We start from the raw sequence: 23,211 nt of genomic DNA on the forward strand, positions 1-23,211 counted from the left end.
GAATGCAAGAACTGTGTCTTGGGGGAAATGTGTTCCATGAGCTTTTATTTGCTTAGTTTTACAGTGCCAAATGAATGTTATTGCCAAAACCAGATGACCGATCTTTTGGTAAGTATAGATGAGTAAGTTAGAGAAGTAGTTTTCCACTTTTTTTTCTCAGAAATTCTGGAGATCTGTATACAACATGCAGTAAGAGTGTGTGTAACATTAAATAAAGCAAATTAACTCTTCTTTTTCTCCATAAGGTATACAGATACTGGGAATTAGCTGTCTCACACCAACAATTGAAAACGCCTCTAATTTCTGTTATATAATAAATTAATAGAACACTTTCAGAAAACAATAAAATCTGGAATATAGTTCTTGTAACAAAAAAGAAAAAAAGCGTCCATTGTTTTGATTGTTATTTCATTATTTGTGTATTTCACATAGAAATACAAAACCAGCAGAATATGCACAGGAAGAAAAGTTTCAAAGAGATGAAATTTTGGGTTAAAAAAAAAAATTACCTCTTCTTTCAAAGAGTATTAGCTTTAAAATATACTGAAAAGTATTTTGTCAAGAGCTTCATACTGAATTCTTTTTTTTTAAACCATTCCATATTTAAAATATGGGTTTTTTTCCTCTAGGTCAGACTGATAGGTTTCCTCTGACCTTAATTTTTGCATTTAGCTTAGTAACACCTGTTGTAGGTGAGACATCTTTAAGGCTATATAGGAAAGAAGATACTTAAGACAATAAACAGAAAAGTTTTAATTGCTAGCAAACAAACTGTCAGAAAAGACTAATGATGTTTTTGTGTTTATCTGAGTTGAAGCAGTTTACTAGGGAGAGATTTGAAATCTCAGATTGAACAGAGACTTTGATTTAAATAGAAAATGAATGGCAACCATGTCCTCTAGTGTTTTTCAGCATTGCCTGACAAATATTTTTCTTGACTTCTCCCATCTTACTTTCCCATTTTGTGGGAAAGTGTTTTTCTTATATTATTTTTTCAAAAATAAATGTCCAAATGAGAAATCGAAAAGTTAACCCCCAGTTTCTAGCTTATAGTTAATATACATCCACCCTTGCTAAGTCAGGGTCCTGACTACTCTTTGCCTAATCCATATCCCTCAGGACTGTGAATTCCACCTGTGCATGATCACTGCAGCTTCATTCTTGGCACTTTTCCACAGAGCATAGGAAGAAGGGAAATGGCAAGTTAAGAGATAAGAAACCAATTCTTGTTCTCACTCTTCAATTAAGGCTGTCTCCCTACCATGGGCTTTCTTAGCCAGAGGGAGACTTCAGCCAGGACCAAGGCTTTCAACATGGCTTTTGGACTCTCATCACTCTCATCATTGCAAATAAGAAAAGGGCTGATGAGAACTGAAGACAGTAGATTCCTAAGAAAGATTTTCTAGAAGGAGTTGCAAAAATGAGGCTTTTGTGATATATTTTTTGGTTCATGTTTCACTTGCTAAATCATTTACATATAAAGGTTGTAATCAGTTTATATAATGATTGAGAAAGCCAAGATACATGAATAACATTTAGTATTCACAAACTATGCATGGAGAAAAAACCGTGTAATTTTAATGACACTGAATATTCAGAAAATAAACAAAATCTTGCTATCAGCTCAAATAAACAGTGATGTTTGATGCTTCAGGTAAAAATAACACAGAGAACATAGTAATACTGCAAAAGATATGGAAATAACATGTTTAAAATCATGTTTAATAACATGTTTCAATTGACTCTCTGGATACTTATAAAGAAATATAGCAAATAGTGTTTAACTTTTATTTATATATAAACAGCATCATTTCTATGTCCCTGATTCCAATATTTTTTGCTGTTACAAAGAGAGATTAGCCTTTTGCTATTCTAATAGCTAGTGTATGATTAGTTTATTAGTCAGCTGTATTATTGATTGTACCTATAGGTCAAGAAGACATTAATTCATTCAAAAATTACAGGTAGTGAAAAATGAAGGAAGATATATGCCCTTTATGGAACATATTTTAACAAAAAACTTTTGAATTCCATGTGTATTAGGACAGTATGTTCTATAATATTTAAAGATTACAACAACTCAAATTACATATTCATGGCTTTCAGTACTTGGCTTTTATCTTTTAATGTATTTGTTTTCCATCATAGATCCACTCAAAAGCAAATGAAAAGAAAATTTACATCAAGCATTGGTATCTATTGGAATCAAGGAATTATTATTGCATGGTGTAAACACAAATAAAAATGTTTCTTTTGTCCTTGTACAAGTAATTAACACAGGATCAGGAAGCAGGTTTCTCACAGGAGGATGTCCTGCAACCTTCTTACAAATGAGTTTTTTCTTCTGACATAGCAGAGATTATTTTTTTTAAATTTCCAGACAGAAAAACTGTGTACCAAGGAAGCATTAAAATGTCCTCAGAATAAAATACATAAGTAATAAAATCTTCTGGATTATATATGTCTATATCTGGTAATAAATTATTGTCATTGCATAGTAAAAGAGACTCTTCTAAATGCTGCCTCTCTGTTTACAAATTCTCCAGAATATTTTTACAGTTGCTGTTTGACCTTTGTATCAGAGTCACTGTGGTCAATCTTTATGCCTTGTTCCCATTTTATGTGTTCTTTCCCAGATGAGGGATTACCTCAGGTATGCTCAGCTCTTCTTGTTCTGAGCTATGGGCTTTATCAACCACAGAAGAGCCCTTGTTTAATGTGATGCAATGACTGTGGAGATACTGACAGCTATATGAGGCTACAGCTCTGGGTGCTCATAGTTCCTTGTTTTTCACTTTTTAAATTACATCTCACATACCTTCTTTTTGATAGCTAAATGGATTTTGGAAATATGGAACCAATCCAGTGGTCAGTGAAGTAAATAAAAAAAAATAAATCAATTGGCTTCAAGAAATTTGGGGGTAGGAAATAGAGAATATGATTATGTTCCTAATAACAGTTTGAAAATACAAATGAAGACATGATACAGGCAGCGAATTTAGATGACACAATATATATGGCAGGTAGGCAGGACACAGGGAGGCAAGAAGTTGTTTATCAGTTATGAAAGTGATAAGCCAACTGGTAGCAGCCTCTTTCCCTGAAGAAAGACAATCTCTTTGGTAACCTTAGCAGACACTTGAGTTTTGAAGTTTTGATTTGCCATGGTTGTGCAAAGGGTGAGATCACTTATTTACCAACCTCAGTCCCAAACAAAATAACAAGGCTGGAGAGGTGGGATGGCTAAACAGCCCACTGCTGACACTGGAGAAGAAGCAGGGCCCTCCTTTGAGCCCATCTTATCCATTCACCTGTGCTCTCCCATCTTCCCCATGCATAGACAGGTATCTGGAGGAAGCTGCTCCCTTGTCTTTTGTGAAGTCCCAGGCTAAACTGTTATTGATACAGTGCCTCAGAGGATGGAAACATATTAATAGGACTTCAGTGGAGATGATAACAAGTATAACTGAATTGGAAATTGCTATTTTGAAAAACTTTTCTCTTAGTAAGGAGTTCATTATGTCACCTCTTTCTTTCTAGTAACCTAAAAAGCCTTTTGAATTTGTTTAGCAAAACATGACATGAAAAAGAGAAACCAGAAAGGAGGGGATTGAAATACATGAGCTGATGAGAATTTCAACATTATGAATGGAGAAATATGGAGATACCACGTGGGGAGAGGCAGCAAAGTTTATGCCTGCATAACTTGAAAAGACTTAGTGAGAAACGTGGCATTTGTTTACCAGTGTACAGACAAACCAAAGATGCCCTGGGCTGTGCTTAATTTTCAGACAGCAATACAAGGACAGCTGTGCCCAGTCAATTTCAGGCTGGTAGGTGATGACAGCTGAGTGCTGAGCTGTGAGTATTCCTGTGTACAAATCTGTGCTGGCTAAGGGGGTCTTCAAGTTACACACTGCAGTACAGATTCAATTGCAAATCCTATCTCCTGTTAACCTGTTCACAGGTTTGTCAAATTCTACCTTGGGAGGGAGGTTGGAAGACAGGTTGGTGAGACCATCTTAAATTTGTAGTTTTACAGAGAGAAGGGGTTGTGGGGTTTTGACCCTGTCTGGATGCCAGATGCCTACCTCTTTATCACTTATGTTTCATTTAGGTGAGCTGGCAATTCAAATTCCATCATTAATTTTTGCATTAATATTAATGTTTATTTATTTTAGTAAAATAATGAATCATGTAACGGGTTGCAAACAAACTAAAGTGACCCAAAATGCTGTGGAACTCATTGCCAAGAGATGCTTTCAACCCTAGAGTATACATGGAACAAATCAAGAAGGTAAAAAATAATAAAAAATAATCACTAAAAGCTGTTGGATGCAATACGTATATATACAATGGTGCAACACAAAGAAGGGGCTTGAATTTCACCTAGTGTAATCTATGAGAATTCTTCTGTTTTATCTCCAGATTAAATGTTCACCAGGAAAGCAGTTCACTGCAGTTGTTTGTCAGAGATGGGTGCACATGCAATGCATGCAGATAATGTTCAAAGTATTTCTGTAGAAATAGGTGTGCTGATTGACTTCAGCCTAGGTTTCAGCAGGGGGAAGACTACTCAACCAATAACATTCAGGAATGACCTCTGGAAGTTGGCAGAATGTAATAGAAAAACACCCCCTTGTATTTATCCTGTTGTTATAGTCTCTAGGACTCTGCTGATGACTGCCATAAGTGTTAAATATAACTAGTAATTTTTAAATAGGAAATCCTACTGAATTAGTGGAAAGTAAATGTAAGCTTTTTTATGAAAAACTGATGACAGATGTAACCTTAGCACATCCTCTTGCAGTAGTAAATTACTTTATAGCTTCCACATCCAAATAAATGGTAACATGGAAGACCCATCTGTTACCAAGTGGAAACTGGGGTGTTTATTTGTAGTTATTCTGAATATTTTGGGAGCTGGATTTAACCACTGCCCTGTACCTAAGTGTTTTACCATTTCTTCTGGTAAGATGTTGTGTGGTTGGAACCTTGTTCAAGGCAGTGCTTCCTCATACTGAACCTGTATTACTGATGGCAGATATAGATGTTTAAAAGTGTATTTGTTAAATGCAGCATGAAACTTAAAATTCCAGTTGTTGATGGTGATCATCCAAAAGTTTATCTTTTTTCACTCCTCTAAGACATGGTGTATATTCTCTGCATCATGATGGACAGTATTCAAAGTTCTTCTCCTGTTCCAAATTTGTTTTTTGAAATTTACTGAAGTCATCCTGTTATGAGAGTTTTGTTTCCTTACCTTTGTGATATTCACAAAGGGGTAGGTAATAAATATTGTTCCCACATACGGTTAAATTACAGTTTTGGTGGGATGTGACAGGAGCTGAATAGTTAAAGTTGCATCTGATAATTTTGGTAAAATTACAAAACCAGACATGTCCCTGCAGTGGTGGTGTCTATAAATATAGAATGACAAAGGCTTCTTGTACAAACACATTCATTTCCAACATTTACATGTACAGTTTCAGGGCTGTACTGCAAAGTTCCAAACATTTTGTTCAGTGTGAAGACAAATCACAGACTGATTCTCGGGTAATGTAGATGTAAATGACTTCACAATAGTTTCAGATGTATATAAATATTCTGAAGACCTCCTTAAGAATCTAGTTATAAGGTGGTCTAAAGGGTGAATTTCTTCTACTACTATTACATGTTGCTGCATCCATATTATCATGTATGAAACAGTAAAGAATTTTTATGTTATACTTGTTGGAAGAAAAAGGTGTTCGTGTAAGGAGGGAACCCTACTTTTTTTCTTTTATTCTTTTTTCTTTTTTTCTTTTTTTCTTTTTCTCTTTTTTTCTCTTTTTCTTTTTTTTTTCTTTTTTTTCCTTTTTTCTTTTTTCTTTTTTTTTCCCTATTCCTTTTTTATTTACCACACCAGAAAATTGTGAACATGAGAATAAGTAAAATTCCAACTTATAAAGATTATTACTTTTTCCCTCCCTAGTAGTGCTTTTTGCCTTTTCTGAGGTGCTCAGTCAGTCTTCTAAATGGACATTCTCTAACAACTTTTCTTTCTTCTCTGTTAAAATGGATTTCTTTGCTTAGCAATGCCACCAAAGGTAATGAGAAAAATGAGGCTAAAAGCATTATAAAATAAACGTATTGACTGCTTACTATCAGGTATTCGCGATCAGTCTTTGAATTGAAAATGTAAACTTTTAAGAATGATTGAATATAAGCAATTATTTTTAGTATTTATTACTGAACAGTTTTCCTCTTGTCCAAGGGATTTCTGACAGCACTAATAAAGCTGATAAAAAACATTTCTTTTTTCCTAATCCCATTGAAGCCAATGAAGTCTGCTGTGATTTCAGTGGGGGCAGAGTCACACTCTTTACCACCTTTTGAAACTTGCAAGTGTCTCTCAGCCACATTGTATTGCATCAATGATATATGATGTTTTTCTCTATTCTTCTTTCTATCAATGGTGCAGCTGAAAAAGCAATGAAGTAGGGGGTCTTTTTCTTTGCATGTATGTGTTTGTTTTTCTAATGTGTTTACATTTGTTAGTGACCTTAAGTATTAGTTATGAAAATTAGAAATAATAAGATTATGAAGTTTAATAATTATTTTTAACATACTATGAATCTTTAACAGTTTGAGTACTAACATTTTTAATAATATTTCATTAATATACTGCTTCATATTAAACTGTCCTTTTTGTTTATAATGTGCAAGTAAAGTCTGTGACAACTTTTATGAAGGTTAACTTGGGAATATAATTAAAATCTGTTGGGAGTTAAATTGAATGTTTTATTAACCATCCATTTAGTTCTAAAATATGTTGCCCTATTTAGTCACTAAATGTTTTCCTGAAACATAACCTAAATTAAAGTGCTTAATTCTTCCAAGAAGTCATTATGATAGTCTTTTTTTAAAAGAAAAGCAGCAAACAATAAAGCATGTTAAACAATGTTTTCAATTAGAAAAGGTATTATATACCTTAAGAAGGTATTTTCAAATACAAGATGTAAATTAACCCCTCATGTGGTTCTCAATTACTAGGCTATTAGCAAGCAATACAGTGAGGTACAGGTGATTCATAGTATTTTGATGTTAGTAGTTGGACTGAAAAGGGATACTATCAAAAAGGACTAAAAAAGTTTAAATTTCATTACAGTACTATTATTTCACCACCAGAAATACTGCTGCTGGGTGTGTAAAGCTTTAGTATAGGACAAAAACTCTGATTACGTGGAATTCATACATTATGGTGACAGGAAAAGTGCTGATAAAATGCCCCAGAAATGGTTTCTAGACACTTACCTCATTCAGTTTGTAAGAAGACCTTATTAAAAAGGAAATAGCAAAATTTACTAGTTGCATCTGACTCAATGTAATAGTAAATTTATATAGAGCTGATTTTGCTCATCTGCATTTTCTTAAGAAAGAATTGAAGTTACATTATACACAGGTATCTAGTTTTAATACCTTGGTTCCTTTACCATAATTATTAGTATGCTCATGACATTTGACATGGTATCTGAGCCTTATTAAGTTCAAAGGGGAGCAATGATTTAAGGCAAAAGTTATAATCAACAGGAAAGACATACTACTGGTATTAAGAAATTATATTAAAATATATGTATATACATATATAAAATACATATTACTATTATATATTATGTATTTATACTATATTATGTATATATATCTAACCTTATTATATATGTATATTTTTAAAAGACACTGAGGTATGCAACCTGGTCTTATCTAGAGTATGTCAGACCACAGTATTGCTTTCTTTTTCTAAAATAATTTAATTCCTTGACAAGAAATATATCAGACATTATCTTTCAGAATGCTATTAAAATAATTCATCTTCATGAATTTTTGGGGGTGTATTGAAAATGTAATCACATAAAATCACTACATAATAATTGAAATACCTACTGCAGGTTGAAAGTCATTGAAGATCCTGCAAAGGAGGACTTATGGGCCGGATGTTTACAACTGGTATTGTAAAGAATCTGTTTCAGAATCATTTTGAAAAATACTTCCAATGATGATAGGAGTATGAAAGTATAATGAAGGAATATTTGAAACCAATTTGAATAATCTACACATAGCAAGATGGGAAAAGGTACCTTGGAAGCAGAAGTAACAGCAGAAGTAAATAAAGTTTAAGCTCATGTATTTGAGATTCATGATTAATGATTAAGTCCTTAGAAGAAAAAGAGAAAGAAAAAGAGAAGAAAAAGAGTGGGAGTAGTGAAAAGTATAATGATTCACAGAAGAGATGCAGCCATAAATGAGAAAAAAATATGATGACAGCACGTACAGGACAAATAATTACCAGTAGAAATGGTGAAAGATCTTGATTTGGAAGGGAGACCTTTAGGTTCTGTTTCTATAGAAGCCAGAATAATTAAACTTGATTTCTGCCAATGAAACTCCTGTCATTGTGGTAATGTAAGTCAGAAAATGACTTAACCAAAATGACACAATAATGCTAGAAAGGTAGTAGAAAATATATAGAGAGATGTGTTGACTGGGAATACAAGAACACAGTACTCATAAATTTGACTTCACGTCCTAAGAAGGAAAATATTATTTGCTGTAAATTTAACTTTGCAAGGTGATGAAAAATCAACTCTAATATAAGAGCAATGTGTATCCCAAAACAGGTCTACACAGACCTGTTAGTGCACCTCTGAGTTTACAGTCAGTTTTGTTGGTTTTGACATCATTTTTTAGCTTTCACTTTCAGTCATATGAAAACCATAAGATGAACCCAGAAACATTGTTAAAAAGCAAGTCATCTACCTTTAAAAATTATTTCTTACTAACCTCATTATTCTTGAGTGCTATGAAATCAACTTTTGTGTCATAAATATAGAATTAATGAAGAGAAAAGCACTATTAAAGAGCAAATCATCCAGATTCTGAAATACTACAAATTATCATCTGAGACAGATGTGTTTGAATATCTCATTTCAATTTGTTTAAACTGCACTGCCAGTAAGTGAATTATTAATTCCATGAGCAAATAAAATAATGAGTGAATTTTTCTCTGTAAGATCAAAATCAGTAGGTATGAAATGAAGACTATTATGCCTTTTAACATAAGTTTCATACCCTGGTAGTATGTGTGTATAAAATTCAAATTATGAAGAAACCTGCATTTTAACGTAGTGCAGTAGATGTAGAAAATCTACAGAAAATTAAATCACAGAATCTTTGAAATCCATATGTTATTTTTGGTGAGTTCAGATGTTCTGTGAGCCAGAAAGAGGGAAGAATCAGTAGTCTGCCATCACTACTAAATAAATCTCCTCCTGAATACACAGAAGCAAAAGTTTGGTTCTGTTTGATACAACAAAAAACAACTTCTGGAGGTCTGCCAATTTCCAAACTGTTTATAATTGCTATAATTGGGTATTTTAAACTCTAGAAAGCAGAGTCTCGTTTAAGCTTGTGTTTGTATAACTGCATAAAGCCAGAACCAGATTTCAGTTTTGTCAGGTTGCTTAGGAAACAGAAATATTGAAGTGTGATTTTGTATCACCAGCAGTTTTTCAGTTCACGTAGATCAGTATGGACCAAATCATGACAGCGTTACTCTGGAAAACTATTCAGTAAAGTTGTAAAGTTGGAGAATTCTGTGGTGGATCGTAGGATAAAGAGAACATCCATAGGAAGATGTTGCAGGCACTGAAAAGCAGAGAGAATGATGAACTGGAACTCCCAGGGTACAGATGTGATCAAATTTTGATACACAAAAGGAAACTTTTAATCAACTTTGGACTTCAGTCAACTGAGAACATGAAAAAGTAAAGATAGTTTATTATTCAAACTAAACATATGTTATACATACATTAAGGAAAAATACGAGAATCATCTCATAATCCATGATAAAGGCCTTCTGAAGTTGTACTTACTCATGTAACCTGCATGACTAGAAGTGGTTGGTAGGAAAAAAAAAAGTGAAAAAAGTTAATGAATGTCCATTAAACTGAAATGCAGGCTACATCTTATTATGCTCCCTGATTCTTTTAAATAAAAAGGAATGAACAAAGGGTAGAAGGCCTCAGAACATTTATTTACATATTATAACCCACCATGTATCAGAAGAAAGATGGATTTTTGTATTCTGCTTACACATACCTCTGACAAGTCCTGAGATTGCAGACCCACTTAAGATCCTCTAAAAACTCAGGAAATATTTTCAATGTCTGGTTATGAAGTTGTTATTAACTTTTGATCCTCAGATATGAGAAAACTGGCAGTAACACCAACATTTGTGTGTTCATTCTTTTGTGACTGAGTGTAGCTGTAAATGATAGCATTGCTGTACAGGGAACTACTGGAGAGAGTCATAAAGAGCATAAAGAAGAGTGCATAAAGAAGAGTGTGGCCAGTAGGTTGGGGGAGGTCTTTCTCCCCCTCTACTCTGCCCTGGTGAGGCTGCAGCTGGAATACTGCATCAGGTTCTTGGCTCCCCAGCTCAAGAGAGACAGGGAACTACTGGAGAGAGTCCAGTGGAGGGCAATAAAGATGACTGGGGGATTGGAGCATCTCTCTTATGAGGAAAGGTTGAGAGGGCTGGGACTCTTTAGCCTGAAAAAGAGAAGGATGAGGGGAGATCTTGTTAATGTCTACAAATATCTAAAGGGTGGGTGCAAGGAAGATGGAGCCAGACTCTTCTCAGTAGTTTCCAATGACAGGACATGGGGCAATGGGCATGAGCCTGGAACACAGGAAGTTCCATTTAAATAGAAGAAAAATATTCTTTACTATGAGGGTGAAAAGACACTGGAACAGGGTGCCCAGAGAGGTTGTGAAGTCCCCTTCTCAGCAGATATTCAAAACCCACCTGGATGCAGTCCTGTGAAATGTGCTCCAGGTGATCCTGCTTTAGTGGGAGAGTTGGAATAGATGATCTCTAGAGGTTCCTTCCAACTCTGACAATTCTGTGATTCTGTTATCTCCTTGGATGTTTGATATATACAAAACTAATCTTAGTGCTAAAAGTGAAATAAAATATTTTTTTATATAATTCAGTACTGTCTTCTCCCTTTTTGTATGATTAGTCTATCTTCAAGTCTGTGTTCAGTTGTAAGAATATGTCACTGAACAAGTTGAAAGTACATTTCTATCAGTATTACTCTATTAAAGAAATGGACAGTGATGGCATGAACTAGGCAAATTTCAGATGTCATATATGACAGGAAGTTTTGAAGAAGGGCTGCTCTTTTTACCCATCTGATCCACTGAAATTCTTCTGAGAGTGTAAGATTTGATTTGACTTTCCTGGAAAAAGATTCCGTCAATACTTTAAGTTTCCAAAGTTTTATTTGATTATAAAAGTAGCAGAAGTATATATAATGAAAATTTCTAAACTGACATTAAAAAGAAGAAAATATTGGCTTTATGAAGACAACTATAGCCAACTTTCTCTAGTGATATGTTTTTATTCATCATGTGTCCTTTTATTGAGTATCCTCCTGTCAGTAGGAGATTAAAATTCAAAGTTTTTCTTGTGGCTTTAAGGCCTCAGAGTCAAATGAAAGATGTTCTTCAGCTATTTGTACACAAATATACAACAATTAAGAAGAAGCAAAATTATTCCAAAGCTCTGCTGTAACTATGGCAACCACCTTCCACCACACTTCATTTAGGTAAGTAAATCTGACAGCTAATAAGAATGATTTTTAACATTTTTTTCATAATGGAGTTTCTTGAATGTTATTTTATTGGGAAAAATAATACTATATGAAATGCAAACCCTGGTCCCACTTGTCCATAAAGAAGTTTTTTACAGTAAATAATGTGTTCAACAATTTTATATTCAATTTTAATTCTTAGATAAGAAGTTCAAAATGCATTGGTTTTTTGTTCTTCATTTTATTCAGTCAGAGAAAAAATGGAAGTCTTAGTTCTGGTGAAACTATGGATTTCAAAGTATTTCACCAAATTCCCTTTAGTATCTCAAGCTCCTCTAGCTTCTGATATGCACAAATATTATATGTATACCAAAAACCTAGAGAGGCCAAAACCCACAGTATGAGCAATTAGATTTATAAATATGCTGTGAAATCAGGGCTCTATTAGTGCTCTGCAGTGCTCATTTGTGCCAATTTAGGTCAACAGTGCTATCATCCCCCTTACATTTGTCCACAACCCTTCTCCTTTTGATGATACTTATTCCTCACTGATGTCAGAGTAATGTTAACCAGTGCAGGGTATTAACCCAGCAGAAAGCTTGCCTAGAAAAAAGATTGTATGTGTCAGTTTAACTTTTGGACTAAGATTGCAAAGCAAAACACTTTGACCCAGATCTTGAAAAAAACATTTAAGAACTTGACTGCCAGTCAAATGGCTGGGTATACAGGATTTAATGAGGGCAGATGTAGAAAAGGCCTATTTTTAGGTGCCTAACTGGTCACTGGAGATGATTCCCCATAAATACTCTCAGAATGAAAACATTATTTAGTCATCTGAATCACATGAAAGAGTTTCAAATCAAAAATTTTCCACCTTAAAAATGTATTCACTAAATCTCCAAACAACTTTGAAACATTAGACTTCAAACCACAGTGGAATCCAGAAGTAGCCTTCCCATTGACTACACTGGGCTTTAAATTTATCCCTTATTCCTAGACTAATGGATTGGAGCGTTGTTTTTGGTTGCAGGGAAGGGGTCCTCTCCCCTAAGGATGACTCATGTAAGTAGATGAAATATCTCTCCTTGCTCCAAGATGCTTAGGCCATCAGTGAGAAAAAACATTTTTGCCACTGCAATTAACACATTCAAGAAGGGGAGATTCACAGTATTTAAAAGCAGGGCAGAGGAGAAGGGGAAGGTGAGAGAAAGCAACAGGTGGAGAGAAAGAGAACAGCAGAGGAGAGCAATGTCGGAGCAGGAGGATGAAGTCTGGTGAGAAAGGAGAGGGAGAAGGTGCCAGAAAAGACAGGAGGCAGCCTATCTCCTGCACCCATGGAGGAGCATGGTGGAGCAGACCCTTAAGGACCACGGCAGAGCAGGAGTTGTGGACCTGCCACCCTTGTGGAATCTTGGTGGAGCAGCTGTGGACCTGCAACCTGGGGAGGATCACAGAGCAGATGTTGTGGAGCTGCATCCATAGAGGGGACTGTTCTCAAAGCTGTCCATGGCTCTGTGGACCACAAGTGCTGGAGCAGTTTGCTCCCAAGGAACTGTGGCTGGTGGGAGGGACTCACTTGGAAGGGGTTTGTGAAGGACTTTCTCCCGTGGGAGGGACCCCATGTTGGAGTAAGGAAAGATTGTGACGAAGACTATGGCAAATATGTTGCCAGTTTTTAGTCAGGGTTAGCCTACACCCTAATATAGCTTTTGCTCCATTGTGATTTGAGGCAAAGAAATTTCAAAATTCCATTGCATGGAACCTCTCAATAAGGATCTGCATTTTAGGATTATTTTGAATATCATATTGTATCTATTTATTTTCCTTCATACTAGGTCTGTCGGAATTTCCATGAGGAGTTTAGATTTTGAGAGGATTCTGGCTGAGGTAAGAATAAAGAAATCCTTGTTAAAATAATTCTGCATCAATTCATTGATACTTCACTTCTGAATGACAAGTTTATAACTCATTGAATTTATCTTATTTTAAAAGAAGTACCAAGGAACAGACATTTAAACATTAACACTTGTTTCTAGAGTGTGTATTATTACAAGAAAAGTAATAGAAAATTGTAAAAGAAAATATGTGAATATAGTTTCACTTACAGACTTTAGCATTCAGTCAGAATAAATCTGGTAAAAATTTGGCATTCTTGATACAAGGCAGTAAATCACTAGAACATCATTATTTAATAAAGTGATATATTTTTACTTGAAATTAATTGTAATACTAGGAAAATCTCTTGTTCTGCTCTCCTAATTGCTGAAAACATGCTATAGTATTAATGTGAACAATACCATATACTGAAAGAAAACCTAAGTTTCCATGGCAATTGCTCAGTGATATGAAAGATTAAACTGGTCAGAAATATTTTAAGGCAAATTGAAACTATTACTCAGCCATTATCAGTTTCCTCATATACAGAGAGAACTCTGAGAGAAATGTTTGGGGTTCTTTTTGAAATATGCATCTCTTCTTCCAAGAAATACTGAATTATTTTAGTCCACAGAAATTCAGAATTATTTTAACCTTAATTTTCTCTTAGATGTAGTTATTATTTTGAAGATGATTTTCTTATTTTAGTTTTTTTCCTATGACCTGTAGCATCTTCCCACTATAGATGTTAACACATATAGAAGCCAGAATGCAAATATATAAATATGTTATAAAGATATATAAATATGACTTGAAAGTAAACTTGAACATTTAATTGAAACCATGTTTCCCTGGGTTGCTAATTCTGTAATACTCATTTTGAATTCGTTTGTTTTAATATATACACTTATAAGTAGTCACCTGTTTGAATGAGAGGATTTCATGCCAAATATACAACAGCTTAAATAGCTGACATATTTGAATGGGGTTCTCAGCTGCAGAACAGTTATCAAGAGAGTTTCCTGGGAACACTTTGACCCTTGGTTTTGAATCCATTTTCTCCAGCATGGTATGTAGCAAACAATATTTTTATTGATAATCTTTCAAGTTTTTTTCAAGGAGGATGTGTTTGCAGATGTATTACAAAAATGTGGTTTTGTTTGAAAAAAATATGGTTTTGTTTTGTTATTTTTAATGAGGAGTGAAATAATTCTAGTGCTCTTTAATTTTGAAGTCAAATTACACTAATAAAGAATATTATGCTTTTATTTCTTATTATATGTGTTTAAACACAAACTACTCATTACCAGTATTTCATTAGTGTCATGGGAAATAACACTCCTGTAGCTTCTAAATAGATAAAATAATAAGTATTTATTTATAAAATGTCTCGGAATTAATGTACCTGTTTTTGTAAATAAATTGTTAATTTTGTGTGCATGCTGGTGAGGTGATCTGACCACTGTTGTCCCTAACCCCCCTTTGCCAGATCTGCCTGATCAGCAGAATTGATAATAGTATAAACCAAAATATTAAAACTTTAACTATAGTTCACGCTGCGTACGTATCACATATATTGTCATAGAGATATATTTAATTTATCATTCTTTCACAGCTAATTAAAATTACAAGTCAGTATATTCAACAGGATGTTTTCTGTCGGCTGAGTTAATTTTAATACAAAAAGTGGAATAACCAATTACATAATCTGCGAGTTATCTAGCTGCAAATTTTGAACAAATTCCAAAGGAGACTGTCATGAATGTACATTTACAATACTCTTTGTCACTGAATTGTCCATGCTCAAATTGTTTATTGTAATCAAAATAAGTGTGCACCAAATACATGCATGAAAGTACGATCTGATAGCACGCTAGTTTGGAACTGATAATACTTGGCTGTAAGTAATAAATCTCAGCTCCTAAATCAGTAATTAAAGTGTGGTGTTTTGTTGTCTTTTAATAAGTGATTTTTTTTTTTTTTTGAGGAAATGATGCTCTCTGTTTTCTAGTTCCATCTTGGTATTTTTAAAATTTTCTAGGAGAATTCTGGTCAAGCATATCACATAAATATTAACAATATGGAATTTAATTGCACACCAAAGCCCTCAAACTACTTCACCATCTAATATTTGTAAGCAAATGAACAAGATACTTCATGAGGAGGACATTATGTCTGGACTAGAAAACAGGGATATCAGTTTTGTGAAAAGCTTTACCATGTTTCATAAGTGTATTGCTAAATGAGACTCCTGTAAATACGCTATAACTAGAGAGAAGCAGGAACAAATGTGAAATGTATAATTACAGTTTGATTCTTATGGATTTGGAATAATGCAGTATGCAAAAGCCATCTGGGACTGAGATTCTGTACATTTGCTCTTGAATATGGTGTCAAGAAGAGAAAAAATTTCCAGTTCAGAACCAGGGACACGTCTTGTGGGACATAAGGCCAGTGAGAACTAGTGCCATTGGACAGCTGAGGGATTTTTCACAAATTACCTCTTGTCAGAAGGCAATGCAGATAAATGGAAAAGAAAGAAAAGGCCACTTTGTACATCTCTTTGTTGACTACTGACTGAGTTCAAGGCAAGCATGAAATAAAAATATGGCATATGGACAGTAAAAGAGAAGGAAAGATAAGCTATCCTGAGGCCTAAAACCAGTTATAAAAAATAAGGAGAGCAGTCCCTCAGCTTCTCTTTGACCCCCTGAAATTCATCCATGGATCTACACGTGGGAAGGAACTGATGAAATTTCTGCTGAAATGTTAGGAGAAAGTAAGGTGAAATTTCATGATGGGCCTCAAGGAACACTGAATTTTATTGGTTCATATCTTTAGTTGTTGGAAACTTTACAAGGGCTGTAGAAGAAAATAGTAGTAGTATGTCTTCACGGCAGCCTGTGAATGTCAGTTCTGAACAGTTCTCAGAAGCATGCTGGTATTGGCTTTCGGGCAGGAATTTTTATGAATATTCTTCAAAGAGTTCTACTCCCAGTCTGTCAATATTAGTAACTGCTGTCTGGGAAAGAATACAAAAGAGAAATTGACAGTTTCTGAAAAAAGAGACAAAATATGAGTGCATAAAAGAAATAGAAAACAGTTTACAAATAGTGGCTACAAAGCCAAAAAAAGAAAGAATAAAAATCCTTAGAGCTCTGTAAAACTTGTCAAAATTTACTTTTTTTCTAAGGAGCAGCTGTTTCTTAGAAAATGCAATTTAGGAATTCTCAGCAAAGGATGAGCTTTCAAAGCTTACAGAAGTCCCACTAGATATGTATTGTTCCATCAGCTCAGTAAGATTACTGCTAGGAAAAGGTCAGCCCCTAAAGGACAGTGTGTACAAAACCATCTTAACCCAGTGAAGCCTCTGCAGGGCAGTGACTACTCAAAGAGCCAAGTATTTCTGTTAGGTCTTAGTTTGGGAAGTTTAAAATCTGGCAATGTCTGTGTTTGCAGGTAATTTAATTAGTGAGCTTTTCTCTGTCTCTAGTGACTGTGCTTTTTGGTTCAGTTTATGGTATGTCTGAAAATTATTAGAAGTCCAATATCTTTTCCTCAATAAAAACAGCTCTAGATATATATATGAGCTGTTGCTGAACACATATTTACTTTCATAATTAGAGTATAACTTAGAATGTAAGGTGCTCTAAAGATATCTTTAATATGAAATGTGCTGTATAGATCCAAATTCCAACCTATGATTCTAACCAAATGAAAGCAAACCTTTAGTCTATCTGTGGTAATTCATCTACTATAAAACAATATTAATCCTGTTTACATTTGTTTTAACTTAGTTTGGGCAACGGTATGAAAAAAATGCACCTGGAATTGTTTTCTAAAACTGCTATACAGTGTCAAAAATAAAGCAATAGCTGTCAACTTCAGACCTTGATTGGATGGTTCATCTTGTTTTCAACATAAATGAATACATCTTGGTCAAAGTTGGACGCAAATTTTGTTTGACATTGTGGGAGAGGAATATCTATTCTCTGAAACTGGACTCATGGTAGTTCTACAGAGCGGAAAACACAAGTTTTGAGATTCCAAAGAATAAGGTGCTTATAACTTTCACATGCTTTCACTTGACATTGAAAGCAAGACTTAAATCTACAGAAGCTTTTAGAACCTATTGATATAAATGCAATTTATTTATGATTACATTGTTATTATTAGCCATTGATGATAGTTCTAGGGAGTAATATTCATTGCAGCAGAGTTCAAACCTATATTAGCTCTATATCTCATTCTGACAATTTAGGGAGTGCTAGTAGAAAGTGCTTTGTTCTACTGAGTGTGTTACAAAGGAACCTGATTTGACTTTAGTATTGCTTTTTCTAAATGGGTTTTTATTTTGGGGGCAGGGAAGTGTCACATACAAGCTGCTGAAAATTTTTGTAAAGCCAGACTGGTCGGTGGGTTTTTTTCCTTTGTTAGTGTATTTTAATGCTGCTGGAGGCTGAAGCTAGCAATTTTTGCAACATTACATTAATGTACCAATTACAAATATAACAGCTCTTTTAGTGTCACAGATCCTCAACTGTTAGAAAGCTTACGTAAAACCTAATGAAAAAAGTGTGGGTCTCTCATTCTTATTAGATGTGTGTATGCTTTTCAGAAAATCATGAAATCTTTCAGAAGAACAACATGAAATTTAAATGTTGAGTAGAAAATCTACAATCTCAAAAGGGGAGTAGAAATGATGACAGAAATATTTTGGCACAGTCACATCTTAAATTTTTGACACAGGTAATCCTGGAGTCATAGAAATATTAATTTATTCAATTATATTCTGGTTGCACACTAGCATCAGTTCAGTTCAACTTTGAAGAAAGCCAATTGACTTTTGAGTTAGGGGGTTAGGGACTAAGGATATAGTACTGTTAGAAAGTGTTTTCCACCCCTGTTCTGCTTCTGTAAACAGAATGGGCTCAAACAAAAATTGTCTTAATCTCTCACCCATCCATAGCACCCACATTTTTTAGGCCAGAGTGTCTCACATACTTTACCTTCAGGCCCCATACTGTGACCAGTGTTACACTACAAAAGCTGAGTTCAGCAAGGCTTAGAAGACCACTTCTTCGCCTACATCAAAGATGCTTAGGGCACCAAGGAAAACATGGCCCATATTAAAATCTAAATAAGAACATAGTTACATCAAGGGTTTCTCTGCTTGTAAAATTTAAAAGTATGATGTCTCATCTGTAAGTGCCTGAGTAGAGATTCACTGCAGGTTCAAATTCAAGGTCATCTCTTTGGAAACCTGTGAGAACCAATGCCCTTCCTTTGAAGACTTTAATAAAATCTAGGACATAAAATTTTGCGCAAGATCATGGGGGCTTCAGCAGAACATCCTCTCTCTCTCCTCCCTCAATTTAGATGGACTCCCTTAGGACTCATAACACAAGTACATTTAATGGTTATCTACCTTTGCATGGGACCCTGGAAATGTCATGGTGGAATACAAAATAATTTAGCAGTATTTACAGCTCTGAGTTCATTCCTGCCAAAGGATAGTTACGAGTTTTCTCAAATATGTCATAAACAGACAAGGTCAATGGAGTTCTCAGCTCACTTGAACTACTTGCTTTGAGGAGCTCAAAAATGAAATCACACACTTTTTTCAAATCAGGAAAGACACAATTAAAGAACCCATTATGTACCAGTGAGAACATCTTTATACAACCCCAGGGTTATAACAGAGGCATGGAGAAAGAGATTTTCTAATCTTCACATGTTCTAACCTTCATCATGAGAGCATGTGAGGAGACAGTCGAGCATTAAAGAGGAACACTAGAAATTATGGGTTGTGGTTTTGCTTTTGCATTTTTTTTCATTTTACTGGCTTTTGTTTAGCATGGGTTTTTTGGTTTGGTTATAACAGAAAAGTGCATATCCATGAAGATCTCTATGGCTTACAAAACCCACACTGGGATTTCCTAGGTCATAATTCCACAGACTTAAGGCATAAACAAGTTTGGGAATTGAAAATTGTTTGAGAGGAAACTGGTCTTCTCAAAACTATTGTAAGACAGCAACATTTCTGCAGTCCTAAATAGGAAGAGATAAATGTAAATCTCTAACAAGAGGAAGACAGCATCTGACTGACAAATGTAAACACCAATTAGAAACTTTTAAGAATTATTATTAGAAGTTCACAGATAAATTCCACTGATAAATTATACTCTGAAGAATCTACCGTATCTACTTTAGTCTGGTAATGTTCACTGGATCCTTACTGTCTTTTCATGTATTCAAGCTAACAGCTAAATGTATCATAACTAATTTGGGAAGATATGAGGAAAGAACAAATTATTAAAAAATGATAGCTGCATTTTGAGATATACTGCTTTTCTAGAATGTGGGTAAGGCAATATTTATTCCTTATTGCTGTCATAAGTTCTCACAAGTTTAGCAAACTTATTACAGTGAATTAGATCAAAAATTGTTGCAGATATGTAGCGTGACCAGATAGTAATGTGTGACACAATACTGTTAAAACTGCCATCCATGTCCTGTATCTGAAACATTGGCCCTGGATGTTGGCTTTTGCTACAGTAACTCAGAATTTGGTGACTCCTTTATCCCCGTCCTCTCTAATTTTTCATAGGTAGTGGACTTAACAATTGAAATAGTTATAACACTTATATAAAATTATCTTAATGTCTATTCATGTGTAATTGCAGCTCTTTCCTATTGGAACCTGGCTGAAATAATTAGCTTTTACAATATGTTATGATGTTCTATTATAACCAATTGCTGTCTAAAAAATCAACCATTTCACTGAAGCAGCACATTAGTGCTTTATTCATGGAGTACTGTAACTGAAAAGCCCAAGTGACAGATAAAAAGTCCAGATTTTATTTCATTTGATTAAGCTAAAAGACACTGAAACTACAAAGAGAAGTGGTGTACTGCCATATTACTAATTGTGGCTCTAATAGGTTAACCTGTTAATTTTATCTTTCTCTAATCAGAGATAAAGATTGCTCTCATTTGTCATGAACCAGAATAAAGACAGTCTTAATTAAACATTGAGAATGAATGCATAGAAACCTTTTACTCTTTGGGGGGATGTTTTAGTAGACCCCCTAAACATATTACTTATTGTCTGATCTATTATAGACATTCAGTAATTATGGGTTTAAAAATTGCTGCTAATGGAGGCTGGCATAGGTTTATGCACTTTGATGGAGATGACCCTTTTAAGAGACAAAGATCTTGTCCCCAGTGAGCAGTGCTCCAATGTAAATATATTTACATGGATTCAGGCACATTAGAATGAGGAGCAGTTTGGCTAGAAACCTTACATCAATTGTACCATGTGCAAATCCTTCCCTAATTTACACCCATCACATTTACAGGGGGATGTGCTTACATACAGAGGATTCACTGTGTGCAATAAAGGCATAATTTTTATCTTCTACTAATAATTGAATAAAATTATCAATTATTGTCAAGAATTGTCAAGAATTATTAATTTATAAGCACTAAATGCTATATCACCCTGTACCAAGACAAGTCACAAGATTGGCCTCTAATACTAACATGAATCTGTTAAGATCCCTCTGTGGTATTACTTCAAATAATTAGCTAAAACTAAGGTTTGGGATTTAAAGAAATCAGGAATAACTGCTAATGGCAAACAACACTAATCACCTCTGTACACAAATAAATTTTATTTCTGGCATTTCTAGAAAAAAAACGTAGGCTCGGTACTGAACTGACAGTGCAGAGTCCTGTCTGGGATTGCCTGGGTCCAAGTTGGTTTAAAAAAATGTCTGTCAAGTAATTATTACCTGGCCTGCAGTAGCTTAAGTTCTGTGTATCTCCTTCATGTACACATGGCATACCCAGCCAGTTCCTGTTTAACAAACAGTCCTTTATGTCAACTGAGGCTCAAGAAGGCTACTGTGCAGCTTCCAAAATTTGACTGAGAGTCAAAGCAAATTGTGCTGGGAGAACATATAAAAGTGACCCCAACCTGACCTCGAGAATGATAAAGGACAAATTGCCACCAGGAACATGATCTTCTGTCAGAGAAGGCCTTGATGTGCTGGTGACATCAGGGAACTGGTCCCCCCCTCCCATTCTGCTGAAGGAAGATGGAAACTCCTATCTGCAGGACATGGGGAACACATAAAGGATGGGCAGAACACTAGAGCAAAGGTATAGAAACTAAGAAGCTTTTGTGCAACAATTTTAACTATTTTATAAATGACACTCTTGGATTCTAAATAAATAGTTTAGACTACCAAATTGCTAAGTTACTAGTTAGAATAATATTTTTTTCCTGCTCCATCTGTATATGTCCCTTTTTGCCACTATAAGATTTTGAGTGCAACAGCTAAACTAGTCTAAAATAGTTACTTTTCCAAAAGCTGAAAATCCAGAGGAGGTGTTATCTTTTGATGCATCAAAAGAAGCATGGCCAGCAGATTGAGAGAAGTGATTCTGCCACTTTGCTCTGCTGTGGTAAGACCTCACCTGTTCTATTGCATCCAGCTCTGGAGCCCTCAATACAGAAAGGACATGGACCTGACGGACCAGGTCCAGAGGAGGGCTACAGAATTGATCAGGGGGCTGGAACACTTCTCCTATGAAGTCAGGCTGAGGGAGCTATGGTTGTTCAGCCTGGAGAAAAGAAGGATCCAGAGAGACCTAATTGTGACCTTCTGAAGGGGGCCTGCAGGAGGGTTGGAGGTGGACTGTTTGCAAGGGCTTATAGTGATAGGACATGGGGCAATGGTTTAAATTAGAGAAAAGTAGATTTAGACTGGATGTTAGGAAAAAAATCTTTACCGTGATGGTGGTGGAAAATGGAACAGGTTGCCCAAGGAGGTAGTTGAAGCATAATCCCTGGACATATTCAAGGTGAGTCTTGAAAAGGCTCTGATAGACCTAATCTATTTGAAGATGTCCCTGCTTACTGCAAGGGGGTTGGACTGGATGATCTTTAGAAGTCTGATTCTGTTTCTATGCTTCTAAGATTTTATGATACCCTGTTCAGATGATAGGTTGAATAGGGAGTACATGACTGAGAAACACAAAAGGAGATTTCATTTCAAACATATAGCTTTGAGTGGTCTAAGTATTACAGTATGCAACAAGAGGCGTGGGATTAGGTAATCTGATGAGAATTTAGAAACACTGCTTGCTTTTGGAATGATGTTTCCATGCTACTGTAAGCATAGTTTTAAAGTCTCCCAGTGGGTAATGGCTTACATAAGCCTGGAAGGAATATCTTCATTCTTTGAAGTCTATCCTCACAGGCAGCCATGTAATATAAGTGTAGAAAGATGCTCAGGAATAACTACACAAAACATTTCTTTAAACAGACTGAAGATTTAAATATAAAGACTTAAAAAGCTTCAGTGTAAGTGAAAAACAGCATGAGAATTCAAAGCATTTCAAGAACAATTCTTTTAGCCTGTTTGTTACCAGGGTAAAATAAGTGTCTAACATAAGTGTGCTTGTTGTGTTGACTGAGTCTTCAGATCTTCAGATCTCATATTCATCATGAGTTAAACCATCCAAAAGGAGGTTCTTCCATCATTCTTGAAACCTTCTGTCCTTTTGAGAGTGAAATCAAAATAAAAAGGCATACTTCTAAGAACTAGATACGTATTCCTTTTCTGAGTATATATATGACAACATAATCCCTTGAGTGACTTTAAGCCACTGTTTGCCTGGCTTTTGC

Source organism: Heliangelus exortis, chromosome 2 (assembly GCF_036169615.1).
Source record: "Heliangelus exortis chromosome 2, bHelExo1.hap1, whole genome shotgun sequence".
NCBI lineage: Eukaryota > Metazoa > Chordata > Aves > Apodiformes > Trochilidae > Heliangelus > Heliangelus exortis.